Genomic DNA, 13,527 nt, shown 5'->3' with positions numbered 1-13,527 from the left:
TGAACACTGTGGCGGAGATACAAATCATAGTCAAACTCTGCAACAACGAAATATCCTAGAGACATGCGCACAGCCCAAAAACAAAAACAACAACAAGAAAAAAAATCCATCTACAATGGTCAATTCATAAGGCTGGTCACAATAAAAAGTATCATACAACTACCTTCACAGTGTATAGATAAGTTGGTATCATAGTAGTTTCATTTATTATAATGCAAGACATATACTAGTACAAATTTAATACGTTACGGTATCATATATCATATTATGATACTCAACTATTTCTTTCCATATTTAATTATATGTCACATAAGCTAAAATGTCTAGTTAACATGCATGATACCACCTATGATACTTTTATTGTGAACAGCCTAATAACTACATCACGTGCCGCCACGAAGACAACAAATTCAAACTCTACAAAAGTGATGCCTCCAAAAAAATAGTGCACAAGCATCGTCGTCGCCCGGTTCTGAAGTTTCCACCCTCGAGAAAATCCGTGTTCTCAAAACAATGTCTTCAATGAGGTAACTGTCACGCACAACCAGTTAAGCCCAGACCTTCAGTTTTCACCCTAAAAGCTAAGACTCTATACTCCTCTTTTGTTGCCGCCCCCACTTGCTGATGCCACTCCTACGAGTCATGAAACACCAAGCATAGTCCTCATTGCCTCGAAGACTCGATCCACCATTACTAGGTCCCAGACCCTAGCCACCATGATGTTCTCCTTCACTGTCTTCATCATGGAAATCGAAATACCGACATGTCCTATAATGTCAACAAATAGTGAAGCCTTGTGTCACGCCCTCCTAAAGCCAAACGAGCTAAAATAGGGGCGCTTACCACCGAGTCTCATATGATCCAGCAATCTACAAGGCGTCAAGGACCCAATGGAGATCTCTGACTCAGCCTTCTGAAACTCGTCAAGGGCCGGCATCAAGCAGAACATCGTCTTGACGCTGGAAGAAGCCTAAGACCACCTCCATTGTGCAAGCACGTGTGGCCCCTCTACCAAGCCTCGTGGCCTTCGGATTTGGACCGTAGCGAACACACACACACACACAGGCAAGGGAGCCTCACTCAACACCAATGCAGAAGTGAACCGACGCACTACGCCACCACTCCTCGAGCCCCGCTGCCACACGTTGCGTAGAGGACGTAGCCACGGAGGAGCGTCGAATCCCACCGGGAACTGTCGCCACAGGCCCGGCGGGGCCGCAAGAAGGAGCCCCTTCATCGTCGTCAGCTATGCGGGCTTCGCCCGACAGCTTCATATAGAAACAACACGCGGAAGGGAGGAGAAGAGGCCGACGACGTTGGGTTTCGGGCGTCGCCCTGATGTCACCCAGGCGAGAGCGACACAAAGGTAGTTACTGATTCCTCCACGAGGTCGCGTGCAGTACGTTTCTATGAAATTTATCCTCCGAGTTGTTGGCGTGAATCACGAGTGTGCTTGAAAACGCTCCAATAGGGGACTCAAATAGAAAATGCATAACACATACAGCCCTACATACAGTCATGTGTACCATGGAGCGTTGTGGTGCTACAATATATACCCCCACCCCCACCCCCTGGCGTGATTAATGCTCATTTTGTGGATTTTCCTATAATCCCATCGTACCTAAGGGAAGCCAAGTCGTGGTACCTTCGAAACGTTCCCGATCAGGCCCTAGGGAAGCCAAGTTGTTCTACCTTAGCGATACGGCCCCTGCCAACATCCCAAATTCATTCGAGGCTCATGCTAGACGAAACACCTCTTTTGTCTTCCTCGAGGATGACAACATCGTTCGGTAGTGCGATGTGATCGTCTTTATGGCATCAACCTGAGAGGCTCTCGAGTGGTAGATCGTGTAGTGCCGTCAATGACATTGTCTCCACCCGCACTCAGCTCGCATGATAGGCTTATGATAGGCGGAGGGTGGCTCCCTCATATTCGTGACCTGCGTTGTGTTTTTCCTCAAAGAGGAGGGGATGATGCAGCACAGTATAGATAAGTGTTTCGCTAAGTGAGAACCAAGTTTATTGAACCAATAGGAGTATCACACAACTTCCCGTCTTAAAAGAGCAAAAATCCGCACCCAACGCAAGCAAGAGGGTTGTCAATCCCCTTGAACTCGTTACTTGCATAAAATGAGTAGTATAGATGATAGTTGGAAGAATTTGTAAATATATATTTGAATAGACTCGGGGGCATAGTGTTCTTTAGTGGCTTCTCTCTCAAAGAAGACATACGGTTGGTAAACAAATTACGGTTGGGCAATTGATAGAAAGGCGCATAGTTATGCAATATTTATTCATGTCAATGACCATATGTATATAGGCATCACATCCATAAGCAAGTAGACCAACTCATGCCTGCTTATACTACTATTACTCCAACCATCGAGCGCTATCCAGCATGCATCTAAAGTATTAAGTAAAACAAAGTAATGCTTGGAGAATAATTACATGATGTAGACAAAGTAAACTCAATTAATATGAATGAACCCCATTGTTTTATCCTTAGTAGAAGCAATACAAATACGTGTATTGTCCCCTACTTTATCACTGGGATATAGAGCACCGCAAGATTGAACCCACTACAATGCACCCCTCTCACTGAAGATATATTAGTCTACTTGGCAAAACCAAATCAATAGATCGGAGATATTAACGAAGCTACGATAATCATGCAAATAAGAATCAAACAATAATTCATAGAAGACTCAAGTATTTTTTCATGAATAATCTGAAAATAAACACACAATTCATCGGATCCCAACAAACGCACGGCACAAAGTGATTACATCGAATAGATCGTCCTGAAGATGTGATGAACATTGTATAGAAGAACATAGAGAGAGAGAGAGAAAGAAAGAAAGTCATCTAGGTACTAGCTATAGACCCGTAGGTGTATGGTAAATTACTCACACATCAACATGGGAGCAGTAAGAATGATGTAGAGGCCCTCCGTGATTAATCCCCCTCCGGCAGGGCACTGGAAAAGGGCTCGAGATGGGTACATGGCAGAAAAGAAGCTTGCGGTGGCGGAAAAAGTGTTTCGGGAGGTCCCCGAGGGTTTTTGAAATATATTAGAATTTATAAACCAAAGAACCAGGTCAGGAGAGGCGGGAGGAGCCCACAAGTTCAAAGAGTGTGGCTACACACCCCCTTGGCGCACCCTGGTTGCTTGTGGGGCCCTCATGTAGCCCCCTGCCTTCTCCCGAAGCTTCGAGGTCTTCTTTTGGTCCAGAAAAAGAATCTAATAATTTCATGGTATTTGGACTCCGTTTGGTACTGTAAACCTGAAAATCCAAAAACATACAAAAATAGCAACTGGCACTTAGCACTTGGTTAAAAGATTAGTGCTCAAAAATAATATTAATCAGCAAATAAATGACCAAAATGTATCGTAGAATGATAATATCATGGAACATACATAAATTATAGATACGTTGGAGACGTATCAGCATCCCAAGCTTAATTTTTTCTCGTACTTGAGTAGGTAAATGATAAAAATAGAATTTTTAATGTGACATGCTACCCAACATGTAATCTTGTGCAGGTATAATCATTAAGAAACGATGAATTAGGGGATATCAATATAGTAATATCCGTGAACATAAGTAAAATAATCATCAATGTTTAAAATATATGATCCTTAAAGAATGTTTACCCCCCCCCCCCCACCCCCCAATTCATTTTCTCATATTAACAGGACATGGCTCCATCTTCACCACAAAAATACAAATGTCAAGCACACTATGGTGTTAAGCCAGGCAATTGGATCGTACTCTTTAACGCGCTTCAGCTTTTTATTACTCACTCAATACATGAGTGCGAACCATGGACGTAGAATATAGGTGGAATAAAAATATGGTGGTAGGTTTCAAAGGGATAAAAGTGGAGAATAAAGTCTCGCATCAACTAGGTGTATCAACATGCTATGGACACTAGTGTAGAAATGGGTAGCCATGACTTACGTTGGTGGCGCCCAAATTTGACGCGACGCCAGCACTACTTTTTTCAAATAGCGATGGTGTTGGACGAATTGATACGATAGCTTTGTTTAGTTAGTGCTCGCGTGGTTTTAAAGTGGAACACCACTAAAATGTGATCCATCCTTAGCTGACCATTCAAAATATATTGGTGACATCGGACATGCCGGGACACCACAAATATATTATATAGTGCTATCGTCTGTTATTCGTGAACGCCAACACTAAGTTTGGCCTATATTAGCCGGTGTTGGGTTCTCAGATTAATTCACTTCCATTTCTTCTCCCTAACTAGTTATAAGTCCTCTTAGTTATGGACCCACGTTAGTGAAGCGTGTCAAAAGTTTGGGACTCCGCTGCCCTGGCCGAACTCCCGTCTGGCCCTGTTGGCTATGCCATGAGCTCGCCACGGCCAACGAAGTCGGCCATGTTCGGCGAATCATCCCGCCGCAGCAGCGCGACTTCCATTCATTCTGTCAGCTATGTCAGTAGCATCGAAGATACTGGCCATGTGTAGCTTTGCGATTGTCGACGCCGTGTTGATAAGCATATATCGCACACAGAATGGAATCGAGAGCAAGAATTTTACATTTGCGCCAACCGTGGAAAGGTACATATATGACCAAAAATATGTCTTAATCTATTTTTAGGTAATTTGCACAATTCAACTCATCAAGTATCGCTCACATCAATATGTGTGTATATATATTGTGATCCACAGAAAACAGAGGAAAAATAGTGCTTCACATGGATATGGATTGATCTCATCCAGAAGTACATAAGTGAGTTGCTCGACTACTCTATTGGACCACTGAGATGACAAGTAGATGAGATGCAACACAAAACGATGTGATACGAGGCCAAATCAAAAAATTCAAGATACTTCAATATGCACTTTTAGTCGGTTGCATGATTGGCCTATTTCTCCCAGCTGGATCAAGGGCAGCATTTCTTCTCGTGGCCGTCATCACACTCATGATGTTCTTAATCTAGATTTAATAGTAAATTATAATTTTTATTGTTAATTATCCTTATGTAATATACATACGTAAGCACACTAGATTAACTAATGAAATATATGTTGTTCTCATCTATATGTATTATCTTTTATACTTTTATTTTAATTCTGCACACACACACACATATATTCCCAAAAAAGAAAAAAAATCAGAGATTTAGATTTTAGTATATATTGCTACGTAGTGCAGATTTGTGGTGTAATTGTAATTTCAGATTTCAGTTTAGTTGTGTAGTGTAGTTTTTTATGGCAATTGTAGTATAGTTGTGTAGTGTAATTTTTAGGGTAATTGTAGTTTCATATTTTAGTGTAGTTGTGTAGCATAGTTTTTTAGGGTAATTATCGTTTCAAATTGTAGTGTAGTTGTGTAGTCTAATTTTTTAGGGTAATTATAGTTTTAGATTTTAGTGTAGTTGTGTAGTATAGTTTTTTACGGTAATATAGTTGTTGTTTCGGATAGTAGTGTAGTTGCGTAGTGCAGATTTGTGGTGTATTTATAGTTGAAGATTTTAGTGTAGTTAGTGTAGAAACTTCTATTTACATTGTCTAGATTATATATATATATATATATATATATATACATATACACATAGGTGTTGCAGGTACAGTCAGATGGCTCTGAAGTTTCGTAGTGTGTGACAGAAGGGGACTAAGTACTATACAATCATCATGAAGGACAATGTCGTCCACCAGCTTGGACACTGGGACACCCCAGAGTTAGCAGCGTGCTCCTACGATGCAAAGGCGGTTGAGTATCATAAGAAAAAACAGTTATCAACTCCCCTGATTGCCGTAAGTACGCGCAGTTCCTCATGCCGAAGAACATAAGGATATGCACTAGGGTTGTGGAGAGGGAGAACCTATAGGCCAAGCAACAATTGTTCGACCCATTAGTGATGGAGCTTGCGAGATATGAAAAACTCTTAGAGACCAACAAGATGATGCTCCTTTAGTATGCCATGAGGAAGAGCGTAGAGGAGGATCCCATAGATTAAGATAACTTTGGGGCATAGAAGGAGGAGGAGGAGGAGGTGCATCCCTATGATGTCATCATAGGGACGACCACGAGGCCGGTCCCTCTGGCCAGTAGCTTGTTAGATGATGGATGTAGCATTATATAGCTAGCTATTTCGTAGATGAATGATTGTTTAACTTTTTGCAATTTATTATATGTTTGAACCGTGCACCATTTGTAGAATTTCTTAATTACTATTATATGTTCTATTTTGATATGTTAGTAATTTAGTTTAATGATTTATGCTTACTTTGATCAACGATATTGACACTAGTACGTGGATGCCCCCTGTAAGAACTGTGATTCTTTGAGATGCCAAAAGGATAGGAAGTTCTTCATTGGTATTCTAAAAGACTTCATCACTAAGATGGTATATATATGATTTAGTTCAACATGTTCTACTTGAGTTTCATATGGTATGGTTGTGGATGAAATTGTCTAACTAGTTATTTTTTCCATTTTACTCAGGTCATCTCCTTGCGGGGCGAGGCGTGACATCTTGGAGAAGTTTCAAGTTCCGCTTTATACAATCATCACATTCTAATGCACCCTTATGAATATGTTGACGGCCCAACGTCAATTGTCTTTTCACAAATGAGCCAACTCGCACCTATTTCGCTTGCCCTGATTGGGAAACTCTTGCAACTACTTACGAGATGGAAGCTAGGGAGAGAGCCGCTTTCTACCTTAATCGTGACGAGATAAGGTCTACTACAGGTTTGCTGGTAGTGATGATGATGGTCCACTTACTCAAGACTATGATCCTGACACCGCCCGCCGTAATGTCGAGTTAGCTAGCTAGTAGGCTTACATTTGCCACCTCTTGTTTCGTTGAAATTGTGTACTTGTGTGATTTGCCTACTTTTGATACTTTTGTGAATAATGTCAAATAAATGGGTACTGTTGAACTTAGATTCCGGTATTTGAACTGTAGTGTTTAATTATTGTTCTAAACTTTGATTATGTTGTCATTTTGGTTTAATCGCGTTGTGTACAGATTTAGTTTAAATCTGAAATTGAATTTGCTTGCGTCGCAATAACATGGAATGTCACTACTGATATATATTAGTGTTGGCATTGGCTACATCGAACGCCATAAATATGTCAAACACAACTGGCATTGTAACCAACGCCACCACTATTTTTTAACAGTGGCGTCACGTGCCTATGCCAGCAAGTCCATTTTTGCCACGACATAGCTAGGCTTTTCTGCACTAGTGGGAGATGTCGATCAATAGATATTAATGCGAGGAGTAGGGAGTGTCATGCCACGGATGCATTAGAGCTATAAGTGTATGAAAGATCGACTAAAGCTAAGTGGGTGTGTATCCAACTTGCTTGCTCATGAAGACCTCGGACATTTGAGGAAGCCCGTCATCGAATATACAAGTCAAGTTCTATAACGAAAAATTCCCACTAGCATATGGAAGTGACAAAACATGTGACTCTCCTATGAAAAACATGGTGCTCTTTTGAAGCACGAGTGTGGAAAAGAGGTAGTAGCAGTGTCCCTTCTCTATTTTCTCTCTTTTATATTTTGTTTTATTTCCCCTTTTTTTCTCTTTTTTTCTTTTATTTATTTTTCGTGTGGAGTCTCATCCAAACTTGTGGGGGAATCATTATCTCCGTCATTCTTTTCCCACTCAGACAATGCCCTAATAATGAATAGCATCACAATTCTATTTACTTACAACTCGATATGAAAAACTACTAAACAATATATATTGATGGGCATTTCTGAGTGGCAGCAAGGTATTGAGAGCGTATGTAAATATATATGTGAATAGACCCGGAGGCCATAGTGTTTTCTACACTAGTGGAGAAATGGCTAGCCACAAGTTACGTTGGTGTCACATAAATTTCACGCGATGCCAACACTATTTTTTTCCAATAGCGATGGGGTTGGACGGAATGGTACGTCAGCTTTGCATAGTTGCTGGCGTGGATTTAAAGTGGAATGCCACCAAAATGTGGGCCGTGTTGAGCTGACCAGTCAGAATATATTGCTAGTGTCGGATGTCCTACGACGCCACAAATATATTATGCAGTGCTGTCGTCCATTATTCGTGAATGTCAGCACTAAGTTTGGCCTATATAAGCTATAGTGTTGGGTAGCCCCTTTGTTTCTCAAAATACATTAACTTCCAATTATCCTCCCTAACTAGTTATATGTCCTCTTAGTTATGGACCTATGTCGGTGAAGCGTGTCGAAAGTTTGGGACTCCGCCGCCCTGGTCGAGCTCCCGTGTAGCCCTGTTGGCTACGCCATGAGCTCCCCACGGCAATTGCAGCCGACCCTATTCGACGAATCATCCCACTACAACAGCGTGACTTACATTCATTTCGATGGCTACAAAACGAGCTAAAGAACGCCGAAATTGGAGTCCGGATGAATTAGTTGTGGTTGAAACGGTGAAACACGAATGGCTGTAAATTACAAGGGTCGGATGTCCGGGGGGTATGCCGGAAGTCCATGGCCTAATGTCCAGTACCGCGCCCGTTATGACACTCTAGGAGCCGAATGTTCGGTAGAGGAACCAGATGTCTGTCTTGGACCCGGATATCCCATGCGATGCCTCGATGTCAGGCCTAACAAATCCAGATCGTGATTTGGGGCTCGAAAACTCGATTTGGGGTAGAATTTCGCGATTCGAAAGCCAAAATTGAAGGGGAGCGTGGGGGATTAGGTCTAGGGGCACCAAGGGAGGTAGATCCGCTTGTCAAACACTAGATCCACGAATCAAAATCAACAAAAACTCATTGGAATCATGAAAAAACAAGAAACTTTTGGGGCTCATTTTGTGAGGATTTTTGAAATTGGGAAGAAAACTCGAAATAAAGCAAGAAAACTAAGGGGTATGGCTCCAAATTCGTGGTAACTTGGATATGATACCAATATGATATGGGGCAAACCCGAGGGTGGCACGATCTTCATGAATTGGAGATGGATTCAAGGAAGAACACAAGGGGAAAACGTGGAGAAATCAAAGGGGAAGCACTCCATTGGACAAGATCCACACCAAGTACTCCTCAAATCACAAGCAATAGATGAGGTGCATCAAGATCCAAGAACAACAACGAAAATAAAGATACATGGGTAGTTAATCCCAAATCCCATAGGGAGATGAGGTCTTGAATCCACTATGTATCTTCCCTACGATAGGGGCCTTGACATCCACTAGTCGGTCTTCTCACATGGAGGCATCATCTCCATGGGAGAGGTAGTGGAAGGAGTAATGCTCTACTAATGTATGAGCTAAACCATTGTTAAACCTAGAAATGAGGAGGGGTGGAGTATTTATAGTCCTAGACAGGAAGGGAGTAAGGAGAGGGAGAGAGGGGTACATGGGCCTCAGGCTGGGCTGTGCACGTAAGCAGGGGCCAGATTTCTGGGCTGATGGCCGCATGTCCGACTGCTCACGAGGCGCCAGATGTCCGGGGTGGTGGCTAGATGTCCGGGGAGGCGCGGGTCAGAGAGACTCGGATCTGGTGACTTCAAGACAGATGTTCGGGCGGTGGCCGGATGTCCGGCTCTTGTAGCTTGTTCGGCCATGCCTTGCTGCAGTCGCTTGTGTCTTCAGGCACCTGATGTCCAGCCGTTGTAGCTTCAACAACTCCATCTTCTTTCGTTGTCGCTTCCACGTTGCGCTCCCGGGATGTGTGGTTGTTCCTTGGCACTTGCACTCATCCTCTTCTTTCGTGAAGCTCCGCCAATACCTATGTATGCACACGAGCGGAGTGTCAAGTAGTATACCATCAACGAAGGGGTCTAGTGAACACGTGTAAAAGAAATGATTCACCTTTATATATTTGAAGTGGATATCACACGTGTTAGTTGCCAAACAAACTCTTGTCATGGTGATGTGTGTATGATGCTCTGCATCAAACAGTATAACAATTATTATCATCATAATTTTCCAAGTTAGTGCCAAAAAGATTTTCAATATTATAAGGAGTATCATTATCTTCTCAATCATCACAATAAATAATGGGCATAAAATAATAATCATCAAGTGTATCATCGTCCACATTACTTTTGGATTCATTCTCAACAATGATAGGAGCAAAAATATTTGAGAGGGATACCTTTTTATCTTTACCTTCTCTTCTTTTCTTCTTCTCCTTTACCACATTTTGTGTGGGAATTTTTTCGAGCTTCTTATTAAAGAGATTGGTTGATGGGAAGCTCCTCCTTGTAACCTGATTCATTACGAGAAACAATAGAAGGGTATTGGGAGACATTTACCGTTTCATTAGTATTCATTTTATATTCTATTGGTTTTCCCGTCTTTCTATAGTTGGCAAAATAAGTATTTTCATTGCAATTTACTATGCAAAACATATAGATTTCCTGTAGATTAGTTACATTATCATTAGTGATAAGATATATATCAAACCAATCATTTATATGTGACAATTCTTCACACCCCAAAAATAAACAAAGTTCACTATAGAGTACACGGGAGATCAAATTATTACAATATTTGGAAACGGTTCGATCATGAAAATGCATGCATTGGAAATTTAGACGACCAACCCTATTGCAAATTTCGCAAGTAATTGGATGAAGAGAGCATAATCTTGTGGCAAATTCATCTATCACTTTAAGCCACAAATTGGTTTTATCATCTTTCTGCTTCTTACAAAATCTATCATCCCTATATGGCATGTCTTCACAAATTTTATTAACTATGTAAAAATGTACATGCTTATAGGAAACCTTTTTATCATGACTAGTGCAATCATCATTATTATCATGGATATTCATAGAGTTCATACTAACAAAATTTATATCATGCTCATCATTCAAGGATTTCACATTAAGTATTTTTATAATTTCTTCCTCTAACAATTAAGCACAATTTTCCGAACCATCATTTTCACGAAAGACATTAAAAGGGCGAAGCAATGACGCAATTTAAATTCCATTTTTTGTACTTTTATTTTTATGAACCAAACTGGTGATAAACAAGAAACTAGAAGATTTAATTGCAATATCTAAAGACGTACCTTCAAGCACTCACCTCCCCGGCAACGCCGCCAGAAAAGAGCTTGATGTCTATTGCACAACTTTCTTCTTATAGACTCTGTTGGGCCTCCAAGCGCATTGTTTTATAGGACAGTAGAAATTTTTCCTCAAGTGGAGGGCCTAAGGTTTACAAATCCATGGGAGGTATAGGATTAAGATGGTCTCCCTAGAACAACCCTCCAATCAAATACAAGAAATCCCTTGTGCCCCCAACACACCCAATATAATGGCAAATTGTATAGGTGCACTAGTTCGGCGAAGAGGTCGTGATACAGGTGTAATATGGATGATAGAAATCGGTTTTTGTAATCTGAAAATATAAAAACAACAAGGTAGAAAGTGGAAAACAGTTAGCAAAACGTTATCTAAATGCTTGGAAATAAGGCCTAGGGTTCATACTTTCACTAGTGCAATCTCTCAACAAGGCTAACACAATAGAATCATATGATCATCCCTCAACTACAACAAATAATCACTCCAAAATTCATAAGTAGCGTAAAACATAAGATGAAATTGTTGTAGGTAGTAGAACCACCTAGAAGTTACCCTTTTCGATCAATGTATTGAGGTATTCCTATAGGTGTCACAAACAACCCTCGAGTTCATACTAAAATAACACCAATGATACAAATCAATCAACCCTAATGTCACCTAGATACTCCAGTGTCACCACAGGTATCCGTGGGTTAATTATTCATCATGCATCAAATAATTTTAGATTCATCATATTAAATCCAACACAAAGAACGTCAAAGATTATCCCAAGATTTCTATCGAAGATAGTAAGACAAGAACGTGTATCAACCCATATGCATAGATTACCCCATTCTCACCACGGGAATCCGCAAGTTGAGTACCAAAACATATATCAAGTGAATCAATAGAACACCCCATTGTCACCACACGTATCCACATGCAAGACATACACCATTTGATCTCAAATACAATATTCAACCTGACATAACAAAATCTCAAAGGAAAAGATTCAATTCATCACATCAAGATAGCAAGGGACAAACACCATATGATCCAACTACATTAAGAAACCCCATGATGCATCAAGATTGTGACATCTCAAGAACACGAGAAAGAGAGAGATCAAACACATAGCTACTGGTACATATCCTGAGCCCCGAGGGTGAACTCCACCCTCCTTGTCATGGAAACACTGGATGATGAAGATGGCCTCTGATGATGATTGCCCCATCTGGCAGGGTGCCGGAATAGGGCTCCAGATGAGTTTTCTTTGGTGTAGAGGCTTGCAGCGGCAGAGAGGAATTTCTAGCTTTATTTCTAATGGTTTTTGTATATATAGGATTTTTCGGTGTTGGAATCACGCTAAATGGAGCCATAAGGGGCCCACAAGCTATCAGAGCATGCTAGAGGGGTGGGCGCTCCATGTTGGCCTCTGTCCAGCGGGTGGTTCTCCGCTCTGTTATTTCTCATATTATCTAGAAAAAATCATCAAAAAGTTGCGGGCGATTTCGAAAACTTTTATTGTTTGCATAAAAAACAACACGATGATAATTTTGCTAAAAACAACATTAGCGTGAGTTAGTTCTAATTAAATCATATAAAATGCATCAAAACCATATAAAAGTATTACAAACATAGGTAAATACGGCATGAATGCTTCATAAATTATCGATGCGTTGGAGACATATCATTGTCCTTATGACGATTTTTCTCTGAACGCAAAAGCACATGGCAGGTTTTAACTCTGGAGATCCCCCCCTATATCTTGGAATCCAATCACAATGCATTTGAAGGATGCTTTGAAGATAATCAAATGCATAGTGAAAAATGGACGCCTCCAGAATGACTTCAGGTGCATAAGATAGAAATTTTTGATAGTGCGCCAAAAGTATGATAATCAGCGAAATGTGTAGACGTCCAATGGGACTTAAGTTTTACAACCTAAAATAGCAAATGTTCAGAAATGGGAGTTGTAAACTTAACAAAAATAGCACCCGGCCCATGGACCCGTTTGAAGACTATCAATCCTAATGCGTATCCCCTTTGTCATCGAATGACCAAAAAGGACAACGACATTAAGAAGCTAGACGTCTCTAGCTTGATGTGAAGATGTTGTTGCAGCAAGGTATTCGGTGGGCGATGCAGAGCGGACTGAGGAAGCATCGGTGCATTGAGCAGGGACTCGAGGAGAGGTGGCACTGGTGCAGTGACGTGCGATACAAATGGTTTTTTAACCCCTTTCCACGCTGGCATTTTAAACCGTCACCTAGTGACTGTGGGTAATAGGGGGGGTCCTTCCCGCACGACCCAGAAACCGTCGGGGATAAGCCCTCCGGTCACACACACTGCACAAAATAGGTACACCCCACAGAGTGATTCCCAGAGAAACGTTTCCCTTCATCTGCACAACCCAGAGAGTCAATCCACGAGAAACGTTTCCCTTCATGTGCACAACCCAGAGAGTCAATCCACGAGAAATGTTTATGTTCGTCTGCATATCCCACACAGTAAA

Source organism: Hordeum vulgare, chromosome 2H (assembly GCF_904849725.1).
Source record: "Hordeum vulgare subsp. vulgare chromosome 2H, MorexV3_pseudomolecules_assembly, whole genome shotgun sequence".
Taxonomy (NCBI): Eukaryota; Viridiplantae; Streptophyta; class Magnoliopsida; order Poales; family Poaceae; genus Hordeum; species Hordeum vulgare.
This window is presented reverse-complemented; position numbering follows the sequence as displayed.